Source organism: Coregonus lavaretus, assembly GCF_964263955.1.
Source record: "Coregonus lavaretus genome assembly, contig: HAP1_SCAFFOLD_516, whole genome shotgun sequence".
In the NCBI taxonomy this organism is placed as follows: Eukaryota; Metazoa; Chordata; class Actinopteri; order Salmoniformes; family Salmonidae; genus Coregonus; species Coregonus lavaretus.
In genome coordinates this window covers 296,829-323,743 of record NW_028165382.1, presented here as the reverse complement: position 1 = coordinate 323,743, position 26,915 = coordinate 296,829, and the positions used below count along the sequence as shown (strand labels likewise).

The window sequence follows — 26,915 nt, the reverse complement described above, 5'->3', positions numbered from 1 at the left end:
CGTGCGTGTTTGATTTGTCGAACTTCGAATGGATATCTGTCAAGCTAGCAATCTGGTTAACTGGCAAGTGCCAGGCAGGTGGTGGGAAAGTAACTTTAGGTAGCATTGATGATACATAATCATTTAAAGTAATTAATGAAAGCTGGAAATTAAATGCAGGCAAGCCAAGCTCTGGGAGCACTCGTGACGTATGTAGGCGACTGGAGTCAGATTTGTCTCTGCTGGAGTGGATTTCACCAGTTACAAACGAATACACGAGCTACAAAAGTGCACACTGTTGCCTGAGGGTTCACGCGGTAAGTTAATTACTTTGCTTCGATAGATAACGGTAGCTATACATTTTAATGTTTGAACATTATTTGAGTGGTAGCGTTTCTTTGGAGAATATATCCATTGTCAAGATCTCTATCCCTATCCGAATTGTACAACGCGCCAAACTCACCCACACTAGCTACCTCATTTGGCGCATGTCTGCATGACAGGTGCACAATATGGCGCAGGAGCAGGATGTCAGGAGGTCTCCGTAAACACAGGAAAAAGAAGCAGAAGCAATCCAGAGATTGAACCACCGCCCTCAAATATAAAGAGACCTAAGCGGGCTGAAGTGAACTTTCTGCCAAACTTCCCCCTTGGAGAGGACTCGGGAGTCTACAGTCCATTCAGAAATCATTCAGACCCATTTACTTTTTCCACATTTTGTAACGTTACATCCTTATTCTAAAATGTATTTTAAAAAATTGTTCTAATCAATCTACACACAATACCCCATAACGACAAAGCAAAAACAGGTTTTTAGATTTTTTTTGCAATATCACATTTACATAAGAATTCAGACCCTTTACTCAGTACTTTGCTGAAGCACCTTTGGCAGCAAGTACAGCCTCAAGTCTTCTTGGGTATGACGCTACAACTTGGCACACCTGTTTTTGGGGAGTTTTTCACATTCTTCTCTGCAGATCCTCTCAAGCTCTGTCAGGTTGGATGGGGAGTGTCGCTGCACAGCTATTTTCAGGTCTCTCCAGAGATGTTCGATCGGGTTCAGGTCTGGGCGCTGGCTGGGCCACTCAAGGACATTCAGAGACTTATCCCAAAGCTCCTGAGTGCTCTGTAGCAGGTTTTCATCAAGGGTCTCTCTGTTCTTTGCTCCGTTCATCTTTCCCTTGATCCTGACTCCCAGTCCCTGCCACTGAAAAACATCCCCACAGCATGACGCTACCACCACCATGCTTCACTGTAGGGATGGTGCCAGGTTTCCTCCAGACGTGATGCTTGGCATTCAGGCCAAAGAGTTCAATCTTGGTTTCATCAGAATAGAGAATCTTGTTTCTCATGGTCTGAGAGTCCTTTAGGTGCCTTTTGGCAAACTCCAAGTGGGCTGTCATGTGCCTTTTACTGAGGAGTGGCTTCCGTCTGGCCACTCTACCATAAAGCCCTGATTGGTGGAGCTCTGCAGAGATGGTTGTTTTTCTGGAAGGTTCTCCCATCTCCACAGTGGAACTCTGGAGCTCTGTCAGAGTGACCTTCGGGTTCTTGATCACCTCACTTACCAAGGCCCTTCTACCCATATTGCACAGTTTGGCCGGGCAGAGAGCTCTAGGAAGAGTCTTGGTGGTTCCAAACTTCTTCCATTTAAGAATGATGGAGGCCACTGTGTTCTTGAGGACCTTCAATGATGCAGCAATGTTTTGGTACACTTCCCCAGATCTGTATGTCGACACAATCCTGTCTAAAAGCTCTACAGTTAATTCCTTCAACCTCATGGCTTGGTTTTTGCTCTGACATGCACTGTCAACTGTGGGACCTTCCATAGACAGGTGTGTGCCTTTCCAAATCATGTCCAATCAATTTAATTGACCACAGGTGGACTCCAATCAAGTTGTAGAAACATCTCAAGGATGATCAATGGAAACAGGATGCACCTGAGCTCAATTTCGAGTCTCATAGCAAAAGGTCTGAATACTTATGTAAATAAGGTATGTTTGTTTTTTATTTGTAATACATTTTAGAATAAGGCTGTAACATAACAAAATGTGGAAAAAGGGAAGGGGTCTGAATACTTTCCAAATGCAATGTACATGATGCCCACACAAGGCGTACAACTGTTCTCCGTGCTCTTCCTGTTTTGCTGCGCGAGGAAGTCTCAGGATTTTTCAAAAACATGCAAGGTAGGTTTCCTGTCATTCTGGTTATGTTTTATTATTGTGCCCATTCTCAATCAACCCACCCTAGCTGCTGAGGTGATCTGAGAGGATTAGATGGGTGAGTATGGTCTATCTAGCCAAACATAGGTAATCATAGATATATTGCTATATAACATGTCTGCCTAGTATTCTCATCTGAAGTGCATCGTGTATTTCAGGTGGAGGATTCAGACGGGTTTGGTGACTCACCGGTAGCCCTGCTTACAATCGTTGGTGACAACATGGAAAATCCAGTCCACTACAATAGGGTCAAGTTCTCTGTCGTCCTGGAGAGTGAAGTTGTTTTGACTGACCTCCCCAGACTGCCGGATGCTTTCCTGGTAATGTTTGGTCTGATCTATGCTCTACATCTCAGTTATCCGAAATAACTGTCCAACACGTTCGAGTTCATTCAGAAAATCCTGCTAGGTTTAGAAGATGGCAAACTGAAGCCAAGACTACAGGCTCTGAAAAATGATTTGATTATACATGTGTAGGCACTGACCAAATGTCTACCACAAGCTGATAACACTCTTCGTTTTTGTTTCAACATAACGAGATGTGGCTTAAGGTTGGAGTCTTATTTTTTAGATGACATTGTGATGGATTCTGTAAGAAGTGTTATGCTGAGCTGCTAGAATACAGTACAAAAGATTGTCAGAGTATTATGTTTGAAGTCGGAACAGAACATTTTACAGGCCACATACCACAAGTGCTTTACATGGGCTTTTCCCTGAACCATGCAGGTGGAATTTGCATAGAATTGTATTGTTGCGACTTTACTTTTTTATGAAAACATACACTCCTGTGTCTTCACCTGTACACGTATTTTATGTTTTTGTTTCCATAGTATTTGGTTTTATGGTTAATATGCATGTTGTTCTTTTATAAGCTGTTTTATCTGCTAAAGCTGACATCTTTTGAAGAACTATCCCATGGTAATGGCAGTACAGTGTGTTTTAGACTTAGAGCAACCTGGACACACAACAGTGTATGCTCCAATACTTTAGATTCAAGAACTGTTTAATAACAATAATAATTCTAAGCTAAATCTCAGAACCAAATACTGAGCCAAGTCATTACATGTCTGCAAAGAGATTAGCCTGAGAACAAAAGCCAGCCATGACTTTAATGTACAAAATGTTGTGCAAAGTGATACTGTTGCGTCACTGCAGTATTTCCACCCCATCATGGGTTTTTGATGATCTTTTGGAAGGTATTGTGCCTGTTGAGCTATCTCAATTGAATTTCTGTTTACTTAAATAAAAAGCTGTTTAATAATCCCACACTGACCTCAAAAAAGTATTATTTGTTGACATTGTTGAATTTTTTTTTATTGTTTAGGAAAGGAACCCAAAAAGACACTTGCTCTTACTCCTTAATCATCATTACAGTAGCACCTCCACCAGGGTTGGGGTCAATTCCATTTCAATTCAGGAAGTAAACTGAAATTCCAGTTCTAATTTAATCTCATAGGAGGTAATGAGGAAAATTGAATTGATATTGACATTTTAGTTTACTTCCTGAATTGAAAAGGAATTGACCCCAACCATGGTGGAAGTGCTACTGAACCTTTGCAGTATGTAGGCTAATAATTGTAGGTCATGGTGTTTCTTAGATCTGCCATTTTCCTTAACTTATTATTTCCTTACTCAAATGTATTGAGATTACTTTTTCTAAGCATGTCGTTAACACGGCACTTGAATAGGTCTACCACTGTTATTTTTTTCAAGCATGTTGTCCACTGTTTGTAACACGGCACTTGACTAGGCCAAGCACTGCAAGTTGATTTACATATGGGGTAATGTCTCAGTGGAGGTCAGGGTCGGGTCAATTCCATTTTTAAATCAGTCATTTCAGGAAGTAAACTGAAATTCAAATATTTTCCTCAAAGGAGGCAATGCGGAAAATATTAGAACTTCAGTTTACTTACCAAATCAACTGAATTGAAAAATGACTGACCCAAAGTCTGGGACCTAAAGGCTCCTGAACAGCTTCTACCCCAAGCCATAAGACTGCTTAACAGTTAATCACATGGCTACCCTTACTATTTGCATTGACACCCTTTTTATTTGCATTTATCTTGCTCTATGCCCACTCACTGGGCTCTACCCATACACTCACACGTACTACACTGACACTCCAACACACACATTGGATTAAAATAGATGTAATTGTCATTTTCTTGTCAACAATCTACACAAAGTACTCTGTAATGTAAAAGTGGAAGAACAATTCTAACATTAGTGAAAAAAATATGAAAATAAAACACTAATATGTTGATTAGATACGTTTTCAACCCCCTAATATCACGATTAGATAAGTATTCAATACATGTTACAATCACCTTTGGCAGCGATTACAACTATGAGTCTTTCTGGGTAAGTCTCTAAGAGCTTTCCACACCTGGATTGTGCAACATTTGCCCATTATTCTTTTCAAAATTATTCAAGCTCTGTCAAATTGGTTGTTGATCATTGCTAGACAACCATTTTCAGGTCTTGCCATAGATTTTTAAGCAGATGTTAGTCAAAACTGTTACTTTTTCTTATTGGTAAGCAACACCAGTGTAGATTTGGCCTTGTGTTTTAGGTTATTGTCTTGCTGAAAGGTGAATTAATCTCCTAGTGTCTGGTGGAAAGCGGACTGATTTTGCCTCCATTACGTTTCTTTTTTATCATGAAAAACTGCCCAGTCCTAAACGATTACAATCATACCCATAACATGATGTAGCCACCATTATGCTTGAAAATATGGTGAGTGCTACTAAGTAATGTGTTGTATTGGATTTTCCCCAAACATAACAGTTTGTATTTAGGACAAAATGGTGAATTGCTTTGCCAATTTTTTTGCAGTATTACTTAACTGCCTCATTGCAAAAAGGATGCATATTTGGGAATACTTTAATTATGTATAGGCTTCCTTCTTTTCACTCTGTCCATTAGGTTAGTATTGTGGAGTAACTACAATGTTGTTGATCCTTCCTCAGTTTTCTCCTGTAACTGTTTTGATGTCACCATTGGCCTCATGGTGAAATCTCTGTGTGGTTTCCTTCCTCTCTGGCAACTGAGTTAGGAAGGACGCCTGTATCTTTGTAGTGACTGGGTGTATTGATACACCATCCAAAGTGTAACATCACCATGCTTTACTCATGTACCAATAGGTATGAGGCATTGGAAAACCTCCCTGGTCTTTGTGGTTGAATCTGTGTTTTTCAATTTACTGCTGGACTAAGGGACCTTACAGATAATTGTATGTGTGTGGTACAGAGTTGCGTGGACTCACTCTGTGTTTAGTCATGTTAAACACTATTATTGCACACAGAGTGAGTCCATGCAACTTATTATGTGACTTGTTAAGCAAATTTGTACTCCTGAACATATTTAGTCTTGTCATAACAAAGGGGCGGAATACTTATTGACTCAAGCTCAGCTTTTCATTTTTTATTAATTTGTGTACATTTTTTAAAACATAATTCCATTTTGACATTATGGGGTGTTGTGTGTAGGCCAGTGACAAAAATAACTCAATTTAATCCATTTTAAATTCAGGATGTACAGTGGGGAAAAAAAGTATTTAGTCAGCCACCAATTGTGCAAGTTCTCCCACTTAAAAAGATGAGAGAGGCCTGTAACTTTCATCATAGGTACACGTCAACTATGACAGACAAATTGAGAAAAAAAATCCAGAAAATCACATTGTAGGATTTTTTATGAATTTATTTGCAAATTATGGTGGAAAATAAGTATTTGGTCACCTACAAACAAGCAAGATTTCTGGCTCTCACAGACCAGTAACTTCTTCTTTAAGAGGCTCCTCTGTCCTCCACTCGTTACCTGTATTAATGGCACCTGTTTGAACTTGTTATCAGTATAAAAGACACCTGTCCACAACCTCAAACAGTCACACTCCAAACTCCACTATGGCCAAGACCAAAGAGCTGTCAAAGGACACCAGAAACAAAATTGTAGACCTGCACCAGGCTGGGAAGACTGAATCTGCAATAGGTAAGCAGCTTGGTTTGAAGAAATCAACTGTGGGAGCACTTATTAGGAAATGGAAGACATACAAGACCACTGATAATCTCCCTCGATCTGGGGCTCCACGCAAGATCTCACCCCGTGGGGTCAAAATGATCACAAGAACGGTGAGCAAAAATCCCAGAACCACACGGGGGGACCTAGTGAATGACCTGCAGAGAGCTGGGACCAAAGTAACAAAGCCTACCATCAGTAACACACTACGCTGCCAGGGACTCAAATCCTGCAGTGCCAGACGTGTCCCCCTGCTTAAGCCAGTACATGTCCAGGTCCGTCTGAAGTTTGCTAGAGTGCATTTGGATGATCCAGAAGAGGATTGGGAGAATGTCATATGGTCAGATGAAACCAAAATAGAAAAACTCAACTCGTCGTGTTTGGAGGACAAAGAATGCTGAGTTGCATCCAAAGAACACCATACCTACTGTGAAGCATGGGGGTGGAAACATCATGCTTTGGGGCTGTTTTTCTGCAAAGGGACCAGGACGACTGATCCGTGTAAAGGAAAGAATGAATGGGGCCATGTATCGTGAGATTTTGAGTGAAAACCTCCTTCCATCAGCAAGGGCATTGAAGATGAAACGTGGCTGGGTCTTTCAGCATGACAATGATCCCAAACACACCGCCCGGGCAATGAAGGAGTGGCTTCGTAAGAAGCATTTCAAGGTCCTGGAGTGGCCTAGCCAGTCTCCAGATCTCAACCCCATAGAAAATCTTTGGAGGGAGTTGAAAGTCTGTGTTGCCCAGTGACAGCCCCAAAACATCACTGCTCTAGAGGAGATCTGCATGGAGGAATGGGCCAAAATACCAGCAACAGTGTGTGAAAACCTTGTGAAGACTTACAGAAAACGTTTGACCTGTGTCATTGCCAACAAAGGGTATATAACAAAGTATTGAGAAACTTTTGTTATTGACCAACTACTTATTTTCCCCCATTATTTGCAAATAAATTCATTAAAAATCCTACAATGTGATTTTCTGGAATTTTTTTTCTCATTTTGTCTGTCATAGTTGACGTGTACCTATGATGAAAATTACAGGCCTCTCTCATCTTTTTAAGTGGGAGAACTTGCACAATTGGTGGCTGACTAAATACTTTTTTCCCCCACTGTAACACAACAAAATGTGAAAAAAGTAAAGGGGTGTGAAAACTTTCTGAAGGCACTGTAATTGTGGAGGGTCACGCAGGCCTTCACAATGGTCTCAGCTTTCTCTGGGGAAACCCCAAGGGCTCGTCCTAGGATCCTCCATCTCGCAGCAAGGATGCCAAAGCAGTACTCTAAAATGACTCTGTCTCTTGAGTGACGGTAGTTGTAGATCTTCTTGGCATCATCAAGGCCAGAATAACCTTTGAATAAAAGAAGCATGTCATTAGTGTTGAACAGTAACATGAAGGCTATCAAATGTGTACAGTATCCAGTGCTTGACTTGGGCCGGAGCTCACCGGAGCTGAGTACCGGCACCTCACATTTTCTACCGCTTGAGCTCCTGTTCCTCTTCTAGAATATTAGCTCAAAAGTATTGTGGAGCTCCTGCACCTAAATATAAACAGTACCAGCACCCGTACCTATTTCAGTTCAAGTCAAGCACTGACTGTAACAACTGTGTAGTCTATACTTTGGACAGCACTTTTATGTGAGGCATATCATTACTACATTACATATAATTTTCACATCATAATATTACAAGTCACATGCATTTACAGTATCTTACCTGGTTATGGTCACATCATGTTGACCTTCAGAGGGAATGCCTTGTCTCCCACGAAGACATATGGGCTCGGTGTTTGGGTCCCTGGCAAAGACTCTGGCCTTGGAAGAGGCAGCTCGCCTACACAGTGTTGCCAACATAGCGACTTTGTCGCTATATTTAGCGAGTGTTCAGACCCCTCTAGCGACACATTTTCAAAAAAGCAACTAGCGACAAATCTAGCGACTTTTTCTGGTGTTATTTGAGACTTTTGGAGACTCTGACGTGAAAGCACGTATCGTTCTTACTCTTCTCAACGAGCCGTCCCAAAGCACTCACAGGCGGCCCAGTCCTCGCGCAGCAGTCCCTCCCAGCTGCAGTCAGAGCAGGAGATGTTCACCCTTCCGCGTCCAGATTGCAAATGAATCACGCATGCGGGAATCCGCCGCTGGCTGATCCCGCCCTGGCTTACATTCAGGGCGGGATGTAAATGTAGGGTGTTTTTTACTCACTTTTTGTCTCTCCCACAACGTTATTCCTCTCTCCTACAGCCAGCGTCCATCACAATTACATGCACATGGCCAATTATGCAAATTAGGTGATGACGTCATTTAGCGACTTCTATCGACTTTTAGGACAGCCAATAGCTACTTTCCTTACTGAGGAGTTGGCAACACTGGGCCTACAATGAGTTCAGAGCCGAACTTGCTTCGCGAGAAGATTCCCTCATCTCCCTCCCGACCAAATGCGCCCACGTCGACCATGGTAAAATGTTACTTTGCATCGCAGACTGCCATCAGGACCATTGAGAAATAGCCTTTGTAGTTGTAGTACTCGCTGCCCGAGTTTGCCGGAACTCAGATCCAAATATTCTTCCTGTCGACAGCTCCTACAAAAAACGGATAATTCGCCATTTTCTTCCTTGTTGTTTTTATTTATCATCTTGAGTAGTAAGAGCAGTTCAAGCTCTTCCAATTTGGAGGCAGACATGTTTGCTTCTGCTTCTGTAGCTAGTTTAATCCTTAATTAAAGTAGTTGAAAGCATAGAACACCAGACATGTAGTTAGTTAGCTAGTATTTTTAAACAGGCATATAACACCGGATCCGGAAGTTCAAATGACGTTGCTAGCTAGAGTCAAAAATAGTGCCTTGGCCCCTCTTGCTTGGTAAGCTACTCTGGCAACCCAAGCTCCCTAGTGGATAGACACTACACAACGCAGACTTCCTCTCTGGGTAGAACGCAACGAAAAGTGTCCGCTGCCCTAAAAAAACAGTGTAGATCCCTTTACTCATCAACACCTCACGGCCACAACCTTGCGAGTGCAACTAGCTAGTTAGCTATGCTATAGCTTGCAGCGGAGCTAGAGTAGCTAAGAAGTAGCTAGCTAACTAGCTAAGTTAGCTAGTTAAATTACTAATGTCACAGCCAACAACAATGTAGCCAAAAACGACTTGCTACTTAGCTAATGTGTTACGTGGATAACACATAAGTTGTAGGAGTAAGAAATTGCACGTTGCTGTTTTGACTAAAGCAAGCTAATGTTAGCTGGCAAACAAAGTTTGCTAGCTAATGTTAGCTAGCTAACTGGCTACCAAAGCAAAGTTGGCTAACGTTAGCTAGCTAGCTACTCAACGTTATTTGTGGAAGAGCGGTTTAGCTAGCTTGTTACGAATAATAAAATACAGCAAAGGAGACAAGTGGCTATTGACTGTTTATGTTTTCATTGATCCACTTAGTTCGTGGGACCCTAGGACCCTGCAGGAATCTTTTCTTGCCAGGGCAGCCATGATGTATTATTACTTTGGCTCCAGCAACTGCACCAGAACGGGCGATGGGCGTTCGTCGACCAAGACGGAATGAGATTTCCACAAGTGAAGTAGTAGTTTTTTACAACAACTTTAACATTGGTTGTATATTCGAATCGTGTCAATTTGCTTATGATGACCTTTTCTGTTTTAATAGTGGGCAGTTAGCTAGGGATCTACAGAATGTTGCTGTCGAGGAGGATACATTTAAGCCGCACGAAAGGTGAGGACAAATTTCTATCAGGCTTTATATTTGACAACATAGTTTATTTTGAAAAAATAAGGTTTGGTTGATTGTCACGATCGTCGTAAGAACCGGACCAAGGCGCAGCGTGATATGCGTACTTGATACAAATAACAAAACAAGTCTACAGGTTCACCAACACAAACCTATACAGAACAAGATCCCACAAATGACAAGTGCAAAACAGGCTGCCTAAGTATGGTTCCCAATCAGAGACAACGAGCCACAGCTGTCTCTAATTGGGAACCACCCTGGCCAACATAGAAATAAACGATCTAGAAAGAAACACATAGAAAACAAAACATAGACACTACACACCCTGGCTCAACATTTAAGAGTCCCCAGAGCCAGGGCGTGATTAGTACCCCCCCCCCCCAAAGGCGCGGACTGCGACCACGCCACACAAACTCAAGAGGGTAGGGGCTGGGTGGGCATTCCGCCTCGGAGGCGGATCTGGCTCCGGGCGTGACCACCACTCTCTAGCTATCCCCCCGTAGCGCCCCTGGTCTGGTCCCGCTGGCTGGAGCTGGACTGGACATCGGTGGAGCGGATTGCTTAGGCTCCGGTGTGGAGCAGCTGACCGGTACCTGACCAGGCACCGGTGGAACAGGCACGGGCTGTGCCGGACTGACGACGCGCACCACTGGCTTGGTGCGGGGAGCAGGAACAGGCCGGACCGGGCTGGCGACGCGCACCACTGGCCTGGTGCGGGGAGCAGGAACGGGCCGGACCGGGCTGACGACGCGCACCACTGGCTTGGTGCGGGGAGCACGAACAGGCCGGACCGGGCTGACGACGCGCACCACTGGCTTGGTGCGGGGAGCAGGAACAGGCCGGGCCGGGCTGGCGATGCGCACCACAGGCTTGATGCGAGGGGCAGGAACAGGCCGGGCCGGGCTGGCAATGCGCACCACTGGCTTGGTGCGAGGGGCAGGAACAGGCCGGGCTGGGCTGGCGACGCGCACCACTGGCTTGGTGTGAGGGGCAGGAACAGGCCGGGCCGGGCTGGCGACACGCACCACAGGCTTGGTGCGAGGGGCAGGAACAGGCCGGGCCGGACTGGGAACACGCACCACTAACTTAGTGCGGGGAGCAGGAATGGGTTGGGCCGTACTGGGAACACGCACCACTAACTTAGTGCGGGGAGCAGGTACGGGTTGGGCCGTACTGGGAACACGCACCACTAACTTAGTGCGGGGAGCAGGAACGGGTCGGGCCGTACTGAGAACACGCACCACTAACTTAGTGCGGGGAGCAGGAACGGGTTGGGCCGTACTGGGAACACGCACCACTAACTTAGTGCGGGGAGCAGGAACGGGTCGGGCCGTACTGAGAACACGCACCACTAAATTAGTGCGGGGAGCAGGAACGGGCCTGACCATACTGGGAACACACACCACTGGCCTTGTGCGGGAAGCAGGAATGGGTCGGGCCGTACTGGGAACACGCACCACTAACTTAGTGCGGGGATCAGGAACGGGCCGGACCGGACTGGTGACACACACCATTTGCTTGGTGCGAGGAGCGGGACTGGGTTTCCTCATAAACCTCCGCTCCCTCTGCTGCCTACTCAGTTCCTCTCGCCGTGCCTCTACACTCTCCTTCTCCCTTAACGCCTCCTGTAGCTCCTCCCTCTGACCATTTAACTCCTGCTCCCTCATGACCAATAGCCCCCGTAACCTGGTGGCCTCCTCTCCTATTCTGCAGATTCGCCCTGTAGCTGCCTCCTGCTGCCCCGTCGTCGACGCCGTGTGCCCCCCCTAAATGTTTTATTGGGGTTGCCTCTCGCCTGTCCGACGACGGCCCGGTTGGCGCCGCTTCTCCTCTCCTGCCTGGGTCTCCCCATTCATCACCCTCCGGTAACGGACGGCCTCCTCCTCGGTGATCCTCCCCCAACCGAGGAGGACATCTACCAACGTTACCTCCGGCGTTTGCTCCTGGACACGCTGCTTGGTCCTGTTTTGGTGGGATCTTCTGTCACGATCGTCGTAAGAACCGGACCAAGGCGCAGCGTGATATGCGTACATCTTTTAATGAGTACTTGATACAAATAACAAAACAACAAACGATACGTAAAGTCTACAGGTTCACCAACACAAACCTATACAGAACAAGATCCCACAAATGACAAGTGCAAAACAGGCTGCCTAAGTATGGTTCCCAATCAGAGACAACGAGCCACAGCTGTCTCTAATTGGGAACCACCCTGGCCAACATAGAAATAAACGATCTAGAAAGAAACAAAAACAAAGAAAACAAAACATAGACACTACACACCCTGGCTCAACATTTAAGAGTCCCCAGAGCCAGGGCGTGACATTGATTTATGATTGTTATACATTCCCAAATATGTTGCATGACATAGTTGTGTGAATATCATGCAAAAACGTAATTTCATGTTTTTTTCTTTCTCATGTCTCAGTAAGACCAGTCCGCAACACCCGTATACTGGAGAGTGGAGCAAAGCAGACTTTGAAGGTGAGTTAGTCCCATAAAGACATGGACTGACTAACATAGTTCAACATCGTACCATTTTCTCAAGGATTTTGATGCATAAAACCATAGCTAATACACCACACTAACTCCTCCGACTCCACTGACTCATTCCTCACAAATGCAGCCGCAAACCGATATTGGGCTGAACGAGAGAAGCATTGATCGTCGGACAGGCCAGACAGAGCATCAGAGAAGGATACAAAAAAGTGAATGCTGAGTCGCCAGAGATGGGTTAGTTTATAAATGTGAACCAATCTATATATTTTAAAGGGATAGTTCACCCAAATTACACAATGACACATTGGTTTCCTTACCCTGTAAGCAGTCTGTAGACGTGGTATGACAATTCAAGCTTTGGTTTAGTTTTCCTGACACTGTTTCCAAATGCTAATGGTTTAGCATGGGACCGTTATTAGCATTTCTTCGCGCATCATGACCAGTTTATTAGGATAACTTATTGTCTTTTGTATTTCACAGGCCTTAGCTAGTCGGATGAATGAACTCTCTGCTGAAGAAAGGCAGCGCTTTGAGGGGGCTACTGAAGACATGAAGTCTGATGTGGAGACAGACCCAGAAGACCCCAACGTGTTTATTGTGACATCCCCATCCTGGCGCCCACCTGAGTTCGAGGACTTAATCGCATCAGTAGACCAGAGAAGGGCCAAGCGAGGGTACACTCTTAGAAAAAAAGTGCCATTTGAACCTTAAAGGGAACCCTTTGAAGAACCCTTTTTGGTTGCAGGTAGAACTGAATTCGGGACCTTGACAAACTTTACAGTGAGTGAGTGATGACCTTGAAAGCACACAAGACTGATGGCTATAACACTGGTGAGGTGTGAGTGTCAAGAGTACAACCAACCCCTATCACTGTCTTTAGTGTCAGCACTTCTCAGACAGGACACAGAAGTACTCAGGCTCTATAGTGCCCATTGAGTGGTTTTCACACTTTCTGTTTCCATTCTGGCAGAGTCACGTCAGAAAGCTTGTTTTGAGTGAGCACAGATACCAGTCTTTACATCTTCAGAGTGGTCAGGAAGTGACAAGACCTGCCCGCCCTAATAACCCATCGGCAACCGCCCGACTATATGTGATGAAGTAAAAATTGTAGGCCTGCACCCGACCCTAACCCGCAAATATAGACAATGCACTGTACAGAGACGCCGGAATAATGTTTTGACAGGGGGTGGGAGATCTTTTGACGTTTCTGCTTATAAATTCCGACATTTTGGTAGGCTATCTTTTAGTCAACTTATCAATAATTAAATACATGCAGCATCTCTACTGTCATTACTTGTTGCCCTAGAAGACTAAAGACACCCTTGCTCACCAGAATAATAATAATACATTATAGAATGAATGCTTCAATCTTTTCTCTTTCATATCTGCTTCTCTTGCGGAGCAAGGACATTTAGGGACCGGGTAGAAAATGCAATAGCAAAAAAAAACAGGAAAGATTTTCTGTTTGACCGGTTTAATGGAAAATAAAAGCTGTGAAAATGACGCAACATGTTTCTGATAAGATTTCAGTTCAGCTTGGATGCATATTTTAGCTAAGTGGTTGAAATACTATCAGCTTATATGATGCTAATAAAGACGGTCCCTGCACAGACTGTCCCTATCGCGCATTCACATTGTCTCAAGATGCTGAAAGAAAGAAATCCTATTTCTCCACTCCTGTCCCTGAGTCAAAATGTAAGTTCAGTATATCATTTTACTGCAACAAATGCTTAATTCTACAGGAATTAATAGCCTATTATATTAGGCAATGTGAGAGGTTATAGACCTATAGTCAGTGTCCAGATTTCAGTTACTATTCTATTTAACCCATCTGAACAGTACAGTTCCCTTGACGTGCCATATTTGAAGTCCCCGTCTGGTGACTGTCAAATTTGTATAGCGCCTCACAATCAGCACACATAACATAGCCATCATCCTCTTTTACCACTTCACCAAATCTTTCCCAAACAGTAGACTACTGTTCTGGTCCTATTTCTTTTCAATTCTCCATTTCCCAGCTTTTCTCTTATTGAATTAAACTCAGATGATGTCAAGCAAAGAGGCACTGAGTTTGAAGGTAGGCATTGATATACATCCACAGGTACACATCCAATTGACTCAAATAATGTCAATTAGCCTATCAGAAGCTGCTAAAGCCATGACATCATTTTCTGGAATTTTCCAAGTTGTTTAAAGGCACAGTCAACTTAGTGTATGTAAACTTTTGACCCACTGGAATTGTGACACAGTGAATTATAAGTGAAATAATCTGTCTGTAAACATTTGTTGGAAAATTACTTGCACAAAGTAAATGTCCTAACCGACTTGCCAAAACTATAGTTTGTTAACAAGAAATGTGTGGAGTGGTTGAAAAACAAGGTTTAATGACTCCAACCTAAGTGTATGTAAACTTCCGACTTCAACTGTATGTTCCAACCCAACAGAACCCACACAGTGAGTCAAGGACACCATACATAAATACCTAATGAACTCTAAAGCTTATGGAATCATCTATGTGTAGGAGTGAACATGTTCTGTATATGTTATCCTGATGTGCACTTTAAATATGTATCGTACAAATATGCTTTAAACTGTACTTTTAAATATGTATAAGCATGTGGCTTCATAAAGTAGGACAGAAAATGGCATAACATTGTTGTAGATTTAGAATCTAAACATTTTAACCTCTGTCATTTTCCTCTTGTGAGTGTCATTGTTTTATCTGTATTGTTCTTATGTCTTGTGTTTAACACAAATAAAAACGATGTATTGCATGTCAATACAGATGGTCAGGCAACTTGTCCACATACAGTAGAATGTCCTAGGTCTTTTTAGTATTTTGACTCTCCTACACACCTACCCAACAGCAAAACATTGGCAGTCTACTTTCTGACACGTCTGTGTTTCACCTTGACATAGAGAGAGAGAGAGAGAGAGAGAGAGAGAGAGAGAGAGAGAGAGAGAGAGAGAGAGAGAGAGAGAGAGAGAGAGAGAGAGAGAGAAAGAGAGACAGAGAGAGAGAGAGAGAGAGAGAGAGCTGGGTCGGGAGGTAGGCCTACTGTAGATTCATGGTGCCATAAAGCTGCCTAAACAGAGAGCTCTGTACATATTTTAGTGTTTTTTGATAGGCATCACCCAAGTGAGCGCTACATGTTACTTGTGGAGGAGTACGAAGTCCAGGCTACAGAGAGGCTGAGCTGAGGACGACATTAGGGCCAGCATGCCAACTACTTCACCCATCACCCATCATCACAGGCTACAGAGAGCCCAAGGATAACATCAGAGCCGGCAAGACAACTGCATCACCATCATCTGGCATCAACTGCCTCATCATCTGGCAAAACCTGGCATCACCATCATCAACCATCAACTAACTCAGTTTAGGAGCCTGAGATTGCTGATCTACTGAGGGAGTCCTGCACTAGCCTATGACAATGTCATCCTATCCTTTGTTTTGTTCTGTGTTATATGTGTAGGCCAGCTATGCATAGTAGGCTAGGTCTACTGTGTAGGCTAGGCCTGCTATGTTTATGTTTGTACTTGTTCTACCATTTATTTAAGAGGACAGAATGGAAATACTTTTTCAAACTTTTTTGTGTCTCCCTCTATGATTTTAAATGCATTATCCTCGTGTGTGGTTGTATTGTGTTTGAAATGGTCAAATACATCTATCTACCGTGGGTACAAATACAGTACCTTAGATCAATGGAGTTTTAACACACTGTCATCCGTCCCTAGAGAGAGCGAGAGAGACTAGACAACAGGAGACATAACTCTCACGCTCCATATCTGATAATAATACTGTCTTTGAAAGACACGTCATCTTGAGAGCAACACAGTGTTTACATGAACCCAGACAAATGGACAGGAAGACTGATGGACGAACAGACAGCACTCCAAAGCACTTCTTCATGAGCATACCACTCTGAGAGAGAGAGCGAGAGAAAGAGGGGGGAGAGAGAGAAAGAGAGGGATGTGCTGCCTGTGAGAGAGACATGACTCCTGAGAAACAAGTGATAGAACCAGAGTCTGAAGAGAGGGGCAGAACTCATCATGTTCATTAGTACATGCAACAGAACTTTTAACCAATATTAGGATTTCTAATTGGACAAGGTCAGGTTGTCCTTCCCGGTTTCAGTATTTTTTCAACGGTTTGGTGCCTAATGAACACAGCCCTGTTCATTTTAAAGCCAATCAGTGTCATATGAGCTTTGAGACTAAGTGAAAACCTCTTTACAAACAATAAGTCAAGTTGAGCTGTGTTAGTATGCCACTGACAACCCAACCTCTGAATGCAACCCTGGTCTCAGTGCTAACTGGCATTCAAACAAGGTGAACGTGTTCAGAGAGATTACAAATCTATTGAGTATTCCGATGGATGGATGAGAGTGAAATGAACAAGGTTTGACTTGATGTAGAAGGAGAGAAACGATAAGGAGCTCTCTCTCTCTCTCTCTCTCTCTCTCTCTCTCTCTCTCTCTCTCTCTCTCTCTCTCTCTCCAGCTCCCTGTCTCACCTCACTTTGTTTGCATCTATCTTTTTCCATTTCTCTATTCCCATCTTTTACATTGTCTTCTCTTCCCTTGTCTCTTGCCCTCTCCAATACCTGTCTCCCTAATATAACTTCAACTCCCCCTCCCGCTTTCTCTCTGCAGTACTCAGTAGGGGTCATAGTGAGAGTGTTTCAAGGTCATCTCTCTGCAAGGTCTCGTCTCGCTAGCTGACTGGAGTAGACAAGCAATTCCCACAAGCTAGTCACACACACTTTTAGTGGTCTACACACAAGTGCATACACACAGGCGCACACATGCACACACACACACAAAAAAGGGATGCAGGCAGGCACACACACAAAGACTGTGTGTGTGTTTGAGTATGTCTGTGTGTCTGTGTGTTTGTGTGTGTTCATGTGTCTGTGTTCTGAAGCTTCTGCTTCTAGAGGTCAAATTTGGGCCACACACACGCATGGACACACACACACACACACACACACACACACACACACACAGGTTAATCTTGGCTACGAACCCAAAGTGAATCCAAATTTATTGGAAGAGAGAGACAGGGAACAAGGTGAGTCTGTGTGTGTGTGTGTGTGTGTGTGTGTGTGTGTGTGTGTGTGTGTGTGTGTGTGAATAGAGAGATCCCTCAGGCATTTAATAGCTATAGTTAGACTAGATTTATTCACCGCTGTGATAGCTATAGTTAGATTACATTTATCCACCTGCCATAGTAGGACGTCACACACACACACACACACACACACACACACACACACACACACACACACACACACACACACACACACACACCACACACACACACACACACACACACACACACCCACCCACACACACACACACACACACACACACACACACACACACACACACACACACACACACACACACACACACACACACACACACACACACACACACACAGTGGTGGAAAAAGTACTCAATTGTCATACTTGAGTAAAAGTAAAGATACCTTAATAGAAAATGACTCAAGTAAAAGTGAAACTCACGCAGTAAAATACTACTTGAGTAAAAGTATACAAGTATTTGGTTTTAAATACACTTAAGTATCAAAAGTAAATGGAATTGCTCAAATGTACTTAAGTATCAAAAGTAAAAGTAAAAGTATAAATCATTTCAAATTCCTTATATTAAGCAAACCAGACGGCACAATTTTATTTTTTATTTTTATTGACTGATAGACAGGGACACACTCCAACACTCAGACATAATGTCCAAACTAAGCATTTGTGTTTAGTGAGTCCGCCAGATCAGAGGCAGTAGGGATGACCAGGGATGTTCTCTTGATAAGTGTGTGAATTGGACCATTTTCCTGTCAAAATGTAACGAGTACTTTTGGGTGTCAGGGAAAATGTATGGAGTAAAACGTACATCATTTTCTTTAGGAATGTAGTGAAGTAAAAGTAAAAGTTCCAAAACTATAAATAGTAAAGTCAAGTACAGATACTAGTAAAGTCAAGTACAAAACTACTTAAGTAGTACTTTAAAGTATTTTTACTTAAGTACTTTACACCACTGCACACACACACACACATACACACACTGAAGAACATGTCAAAGGTTTAGCTGTTACTTTAAGCTTTCGAAGCTTCTAATGACTAAAGATCCGTGTGAAAAGACGCTGATTAGAAAATTAATTATTTATCAAAATTCTACCATGACATCATGAACTAGTCATTATGTTGAAAAGTGAATTTTCTGACTGTGGATTACAGATGATGTGCAGGTGTGTGTGTTTGCGTTCGCATTGGTGTGTGTGCGTACATGTGTACTTGTGTGTTTGCATAATTTGGACAGAAGGAAAAGAGGAGAGAATGTAGAAGTGAGAGGCGTTTCATAGAATGAGAAAGAGATTGAAGATCGAGAGGAGGGGAAGAGGACATGATAAGGAGGAGAGGAAGAGAAGAAGAGGAGGATCATGGCGAAGCAGAATACAGAGGTGAAGGGCAATGAACAGAATGAGAGAGTCAATGTTACGTACAGCCTCTGTCAGTCTCTAGGTGTAGTACACTGTATATACAGTAGAGACACAGCCTAATAGGGGCGGCAGGTAGTTTAGTGGTTAAGAGCGTTGTGCCAGTAACCGCAAAGGTTGCTGGTTCTAATCCCCGAGCCGACTAGGTGAAAAATCTGTCGATGTGCCCTTGAGCAAGGCACTTAACCCTAATTGCTCCTGTAAGTCGCTCTGGATAAGAGCGTCTGCTAAATAAAAAATACAATAATAATAATAGCTCCCAGAAAAGCTTGGTGATATATGCCTGTAATGATATAGCGGTAATCGGTCTCGGTAAGAGATATAGGGTTGTGTTTCAACACCCAGAACAAGACTGGGGACAGAGAGGGAAAGAGGTGAGAGCAAGATATATATTTTTATACACACGACCAATGTGAGGTTGAGCAGAAAGGTCAGGAGAGAGGACAGCTACTTCACACATACTGATTGATGCCAGGACAAATGTGTGAAAGAGAGATAGAAATGGAGAGCTCTGCATATTTTAGCACCACAGACCTGGATAGAGATCTTTAGGGATAGAGCGCTCCTTGTTTCAGCACCAGGGACAGGGATCGCACTGTTTAGGAGTAAAGCCTCTTATTTCAGCACCACAGACAGGGCTAAAGCTGTTTATGGATAGAGCTCTCCTTGTTTCAGCACCACAGACAGGGCTAGAACTGTTTAAGGATAGAGCTCTCCTTGTTTCAGCACCACAGACAGGGATAGAGAGAGGGACAGAACCTTTGTGTAATTGAAACATACAAACTAAAAGCACACACACACACACACACACACACACACACACACACACACACAGACACACACTGTGAAGCACATCCCAGTCACAGAGGGCCAACAGCTGGTGGTACTTGAGGAGGCTTGCGTCAACTCTCTCTCCTAAATGCCTCTAGAGTGCAGTCACACAACCACACTTGTGTGTGTGTGTGTGTGTTTCCAAGCTCATACATTCTCAAGGGGGAAGTGTGGGGGGGAAGGAGGGAGAAGGAAAGAGATGTCTATGACAGATCTAAGGCTGCGTAGGCCATGGGAGACAGAAAAAGGCAGGGACAGATCATTAAGCATCTTGAAATTATCACTCTCTCTCTTTCTATTTCTTTCTCTCATGCACGCATGCATGCACACACACACACACACACACACACACACACACACACACAAACAATGATCAATGAGGTAAGGGTTCTCTCACTCAAAAAACAGACCATTTACACTCAATTTGAGAGTTGTAATCCCCGTATTCCCCCTGGAAACCATTAGTATATCAACATCTGAATTTTGGAAACTTGTCATTTAGAGAGAGGGAGGGATAGAGATAGATCTACAGTGTGTGCAGACTTTAGGTACAGCCTTGGTTCTACAACAACACCTTATTCACCACTATAATCATAAAGACCATGATTAGTATAATATGGTAGTTAGTGAAGGGCTGGCACTAAAGCCTGAACTCCGTATAGCTCACCAGTACCAGGAATGAAATAATACACTCTTCCATTCCCTTCTCTCCTCATCTTTCTCTTTTGTCCTTTCCTCTCCTCCTCACCCTGTCCTCCCTTATCCACTCATCTCCTTCTGTGCCAGAGAGATGACTTCATATTCAAGATGGAATGTGATGTTTTGCAGGTCCACAGGACATTGAGAGATGCAGTCAAACCATCCCAAAGAATACAATAAAAAACTCCAAACAAATGCCTAGAGCTGGGATTGAACTCACCGTCTATGGAGCAGGAGCTCACTGCTTAGACCACTGCGCCATCCATCCAAAATGTGTTAGCAAGGCCAGTCTTAATTCATGGCTAAACTTAACCGTGGAGTTGTTTTTCTGTTTTATCCTATCCCAAACCTTACTCCTTAACTTAACCAATCGGAATTAATGCCTGAACTTAATTAACCATATCCCAAACCTTAATCCTTAACTTAACCAATCAAAATTAAACCCTGAACTGTTAACCAATTAATGTTTGAACTTAACTCTAGAGTTGTTTCTGTTTGAACCCTATTCCAAACTTTAACCCTTAATCCAGTCAGAATGAATCCATTAACTTAACTGTAGAGTTGTTTCTATGAGCCTAAATCGTCTAGAGCTCATGTGGGATCTGTGTGCCTTAATGGGTCTTTCTATAAATAATGCGGCCAATGTGTGACATTGGGATAAACATTTCTAAATGGTTTGAAACTAAAATAAAAAGGATGTTTATGCATTTCCACATGTGTACTCAGAGGAATACAACTGAATATATGCAAATTGGCCCATAACTCCACCTATACAACAACATAGGCCTAGGACTATACATCCTTTAAGCAGGGTTCATACAGATATTGGCAAGTCAAATTCAAGGACTTTCAGGGACTTTTTCAAGCACTTCATTGTAATTTTCAAGGACATCAATGTTATACAACTGTATAATTTATATAATTGTACATAAAATGGCAAATATAGAACCACCCCTCCCCCCAGAAACCATGAAAAATGTTTTTTTTTTTTTTTTTTAAGTAGGCCATTACCACTTTAAAAATAATCATTTTTTTAGGCCTTGTCAATGCATTGATATTCAAATTATTATTACATTCTAAAATATGTGAGAATAGTGTGGACATTGCCTGACTAAATAGATTGGATGCATGCATACGCAGGCACACATAATAAAGCCATGGATAGCATTAATCTCAGAATTTGAATCTCACCATCGCTGTTCTTATTATGAGAAAGTGACCAAAAACCAGGTTCCTTTTTTAATGGAAGGATTTGTATGGAAAGCCAAGTTGAAGCCAACATTAGATGTTTGTCATCCTCAAATAACCGCATGTGGTTTTACCGCAACAGAGTAGCACAACATCCTTCAATTGAAGTGGCGGGAAACAAACTGAAGTGGCCACATCTCTCACAGAAAATGAGAAAAAAATGAAATCATAGATAATTGTAAGGGAGCAGGATAACCTTTCAAGCACCAAATTGAGGAAATGTCAGATTTTCCAGTACTTGAATTTTTGAGCTCCAAATTCATGTTCAAGTAGGCTACTTCAAGCCTAATAATAAAAAAATCCTAATCAAAATCTGTTTCTTTAACTACAGATATCAGTTGGCGGCCTACCGCATTTGCGGTGGAAGGTGGCCGAGCTACAGCTGTTTGTCAGACCATGAGACATGAGGTCTTGTCACAAAAACATCTGTAGCGGCCTACAAACTAATATGACAACTCAATGGAAATATGAGACTCTCGCGAACATGATGGTGTTCTCAGTTTTGCTCTGTGACCCCCAAAAGGGGTGCTAGACCGTCTGAAGTCGGTAGCGCTGATCTGCCAACTTCTGTCTGTAGTGTCAGTTTGGGCTACACACTAATATAATTTGCTCTAGGACGCCCACAAGCCTCACAAGACTCGCCTGAAGGTAGCCGGTACCAGTTTAAAAAATGAATGGAAGTAGTTTAGTGCCTAAAAAAAGGGGTTCAATATGTGTCAACATTTATTATAGAACGTTTCCTGATCTTTCTTATATCTCTCGGATATAGGACAAACACTTCTAAACAGGCTAGTCTATCCTACACAATTGCGCACAGTAGACTCAGTGTCCAATCCGAGGCACAAAAACATATGAAAATGTAGGCTTGGCCCTAATTTATGTGCTCTCTGACACCTAGAGTTGGAAGACTGAAGACAATGCTAAAGGACTAGTCAGCCTTTCCCCCTTCTGAGGGGCGAAAATGTTTCTACAGTATTCAGAGGACTGAGTATTGAATGTGATAGAATAATACTATAGTATCCATGTTTGGTATGTATCTGAAACGTGTTCACTGAGGATAACCCTGACGCTATCTACAGTATATGGATGTATTATCGCTGTGGTAACTAGTATCTGTACAGGGTGAACACTAAATTACTCTCAAAAATATTTTATGGTCCTCCCATTTACATTGGTCTCATCCCCCACATATGTTATTTAAATGCTGTGACACCCTGTGGAGATTGGGCCTTGGTGGTCAGGTTACACTGTAAACTTGGTATCGTTTGATTGGTTAATGGTGGTTGGTCTTGGGTTGAAAGGTTACTTAAATGCCTTTGTTCTCTCTCTTATCCTGTATCCAGTCCATGGAGGAAGGTTGCATGATCAGTTCTCATTTCCTAGGCTTCTAGGCCTCTGGCCTAGTATACATCTCTTTGTTCATGCTTTGTCCTGTAAGTTAATGTTAGGACCTATATGCTTGGAATAATGCCTTGTAATGCTTGTTAATGCCTTGTAACTTAAGCTTTATACAGTACCTTGTATGTGATTCCATTCATTGTACAATGTTAATTAAATATCTGCCTTTGATATAGACCATTCTCAGACCAATTCCTGCTGGTCTACGTCAAGTTATTGCCTAATGCTTGCGTGTATATTCTAATTATCTTTATGAAGTCAGATAAAGATTTTAATAGGCTAATTGCTTAGTCTTATTACGAGTCACATGTGAGGTTTTTATAATATCATATATACTGTATATACACATGTCAAATACTACTGCCCCACTACAAAAACATGAACTCATTACCTTAATGCTTTCTCTGTTAAATCTAACAAGACCCTGCTGTAAATCAAGCAGACAACAGATGATCAATATCAATTCGCTAGGGATATTAGATCCAACATGGATCCAGGCACAACTGTCTTCACCAGCGTAACGAATGAGACAGCAAAATATTCTGGACATTCCTCGCGAACACCTTTTTTCCAGCATTTGGGCTGTTGTTGCATCGCATGCGCTATCACAACAGCTGTTTGCCACTTGACTGTCACTCAGAAAATTCCTTCTTGGATCAGATGATGATGTGCGAAAATATCACGGCATAACTAATCATCTGGACACCAAGTGCGCATCCAACAAGTATGATGCATAATTATTGAAGAACCACATTAATGACAGTATTGATTTAGGTTTTAATTATGAAAGTAAGGTTACTCTTTCGGTTAGAAGCATTCGATTTTGCAATGCATACATTATTTTGGATTTGTGTGCCCATGAAAACTGTTTTCACCCCGTAATATAAGGAGACACGAAACGTTACGTAGTTACACTGCATTTCTGAGATATCTATACAAAAAACTGTCCGACAGCAAGATCCAGGATTCTTACAGGGTTCAAGTTCAATGTCTAATTAAATTGATTAATGCTTAATATATAATATAATGACAACTTACACTGCCATAAATGCAAGGACAGAAAAGTAATGTTTTATGTCATGATAAAGGGTTTTAAATCAACTCATGAATTTTATTGAATATAGCTATGATCCCCCTTATATGTGACTAATTTCAGGAAACTAGGCATATGTCGCACATCACTACTTCACAGGAGAGCCATTTGAACTTAAACATGTATTTTTTATCAAAATGCGTTTTTGGCAGAAATGCCTTCTGAATCATGTGAACGTTCCTTAATAACAAACTTGTATTCCATCCATAAATATGAATACAATTGTTAAATTTAGCCACGGAAAAGACAGGAACCTTCCCGCTAGTCATGATTGGCTGACATAATAGTTTGGATTGGTCTGCCATGTAGCATGCTTCTGTCTATAACGTGAGTTGTTCAGTATGTGTTGACAGTCCTTTCTACCACGCCGTTTTTGAAAAATATAACGTTAGCCATCGAGAACTACAAACGTTTTGCTACTTTTATCAACAACATTGATGCCCTGAATTTAGCAGGCACTATCGACAGATCAGTTGGAAAAAGTGATGGGCTACTTTCTGTACACACCACGGTCAGTGTGAACCGGAGTGACTTGACAAAACGAGATGTTTATTATTTTATTTTTTGTATTTTACAAAAATGTTTCTCCCCAATTTTGATCTTGTTTCATCGCTGCAACTCCCCAACAGGCTCAGGAGGCGAAGGTCGAGTCATGCATCCTCTGAAACATGACCGGCCAAACAACGCTTCTAAACACCCGCCCGCTTAACCCGGAAGCCAAACGCACCAATGTGTCGGAGGAAACACCGTTCAACTGATGACCGAGATCAGCCTGAAGGCGCCCGGCTCTCCACAAGGAGTCGCTAGAGCGCGATGAGCCAATTAAAGCCCCCCGGCCAAACCCTCCCCTAACCAGGACGACGCTGGGCCAATTGTGCGCCGCCCTATGGGACTCCCAATCACGGCCGGCTGTGACACAGCCCGGGAATGAACCCAGGTCTGTAGTGACACCCCTAGACCGCTGCGCCACTCGGGAGGCCCAGAAAGTTGTTTTTATTGCAAGATATAGCGTACTGTTAGTTAGATAGCAAACATTAGCTTGCTGGCTCGCTAGCTAAAGTTACGTGTATGATCTGTGTAGTAATATTATTGAAATCAGAAATCCATTTGCATTGCTAGTTATAGCCTAATGTTAGCTAGCTAACATCGAACCTAGTTTGTTAGCTTTAGCTACCTGCAGATTCATACTACAGCTATGACAATGTTTGTATTGGTAGTAGAATGAGTTGGGATTATGCCGGTTCATTGTTTAGCTAGCTAGCTACATGTATAAACAAAAGACCCATCAAATTAGCCAGGTGTGTCTGGGGGTGATTACGACCATCTATTTCATTTCATTAACATGTGGGAATGTCTAGATAATAGTGACCCATCCACTTAGCTAGATGTGACTTGAGGGTGGTTATAGCATTTCCTTCACATGACCCATCAATTTAGACAAGTGTGTCGGGTAAGCGTCATCTAATACTGATACAATATTTTATCTGGACACTTTCTGTTTTTGATGTTGCTACTATGCAAGTAACCACTTCACTGTACCATTTACACCTTCTGTATCCTGTGCATGTGACAAATAAACATAGATTTTATTTTATATAGTGCGTGTTTACCACATGGCCTCAGATGTGAATCCTTAAAGAAGTGGGTGGGGCTAAGGCTTAAGAGGGTGTGAATAATGCTGAATGGGTAGACAAAGAAGAGCTCTCCAGTAGGTGTACCAAAACGTTCAAGGGCCATTTTCTCAAAAGTGGGGTTAGAAGTTTATCCATTTTCAAAGCAAAATTATTTTCCCATTGTTCCTCAACTACAGTGTATGATATACAATTTTCTAGCTCTGGGTCTCTACTTTTATCCAATGTAAAAACACCATTTCAAATGTTTTCCTTCATAAGACCGAATCGAGGCAGTCGGTCACATATCTTAATGTAATAACATGAAAAAAAAAATCCATATTATTATCAATGATTTATCAACAGCTGTAACAAGTTGTCCAGTGTAGGAAATCCTCACTGGTACCTAATTTATAAAAATACCCAAATACAGGACCATGGGACATGAAGTCAGTTTACTAGTCAAAAATAGAGGTTTAATCAAGGACATCAATAAATGACGTGAGACTGTGATATATTGTTGTCTGCGCATGCTTCATCTCAACTCTCTCTTCTTTCTCCTCTCCTCTTTTTCTGTACTTTTCATCATGTCATCTCTCTCTCTCTTATCCTATCCTCCCTTCTCCGCTCACTCCTCCCTTTCTCCTTCCCTAACCTTTCTCCTCTTCTTACAGACAATGTCTCTTTTCTCTCTTCCCCCTCTCCCCTCCTCCCAGTCAGACTGCTGTTAATAGGAATTCATTTTTAGTGTGAGGTGAGGTGTGTGTGAGAGTGCGTATTTTCGGTGGGTGTGTGAGAAGTGTGTGTGTCGATGATGGATGAAGGTGATATTTCCCACATATCTCGTAAGGGAGGAGGGAGGGAAAGGGGGGGGGGGGGGGGAGGTAGGAAGGGGGACGAAGGGATGGAGGGTGGTAGACAAGGACACATGCTGTGAGACCTTCTACTTCTGATAGCCCAAAAGAACAGAGTGGAGCGGTAGAGACATAGCTACACCACCTAAGAGGAAGCCAGGAAGATACTGACAAAGGAACATTTGCAATGTAACCTCTAAGACAAATGGAGACATTT

General features: G+C 42.7%; 1 pseudogene across 1 annotated transcript in view; it reads left to right on the top strand.

Annotated features, from left to right (window-relative positions):
* Positions 1 to 26,915, top strand: part of LOC311115915 — a 58,320-nt pseudogene that overhangs the window by 7,812 nt on the left and 23,593 nt on the right. The window contains exon 2 of the transcript in view: positions 12,930 to 13,123. The product of the transcript in view is annotated as an uncharacterized misc_RNA (transcript). The remainder of the gene's footprint in view (positions 1 to 12,929; positions 13,124 to 26,915) is intronic.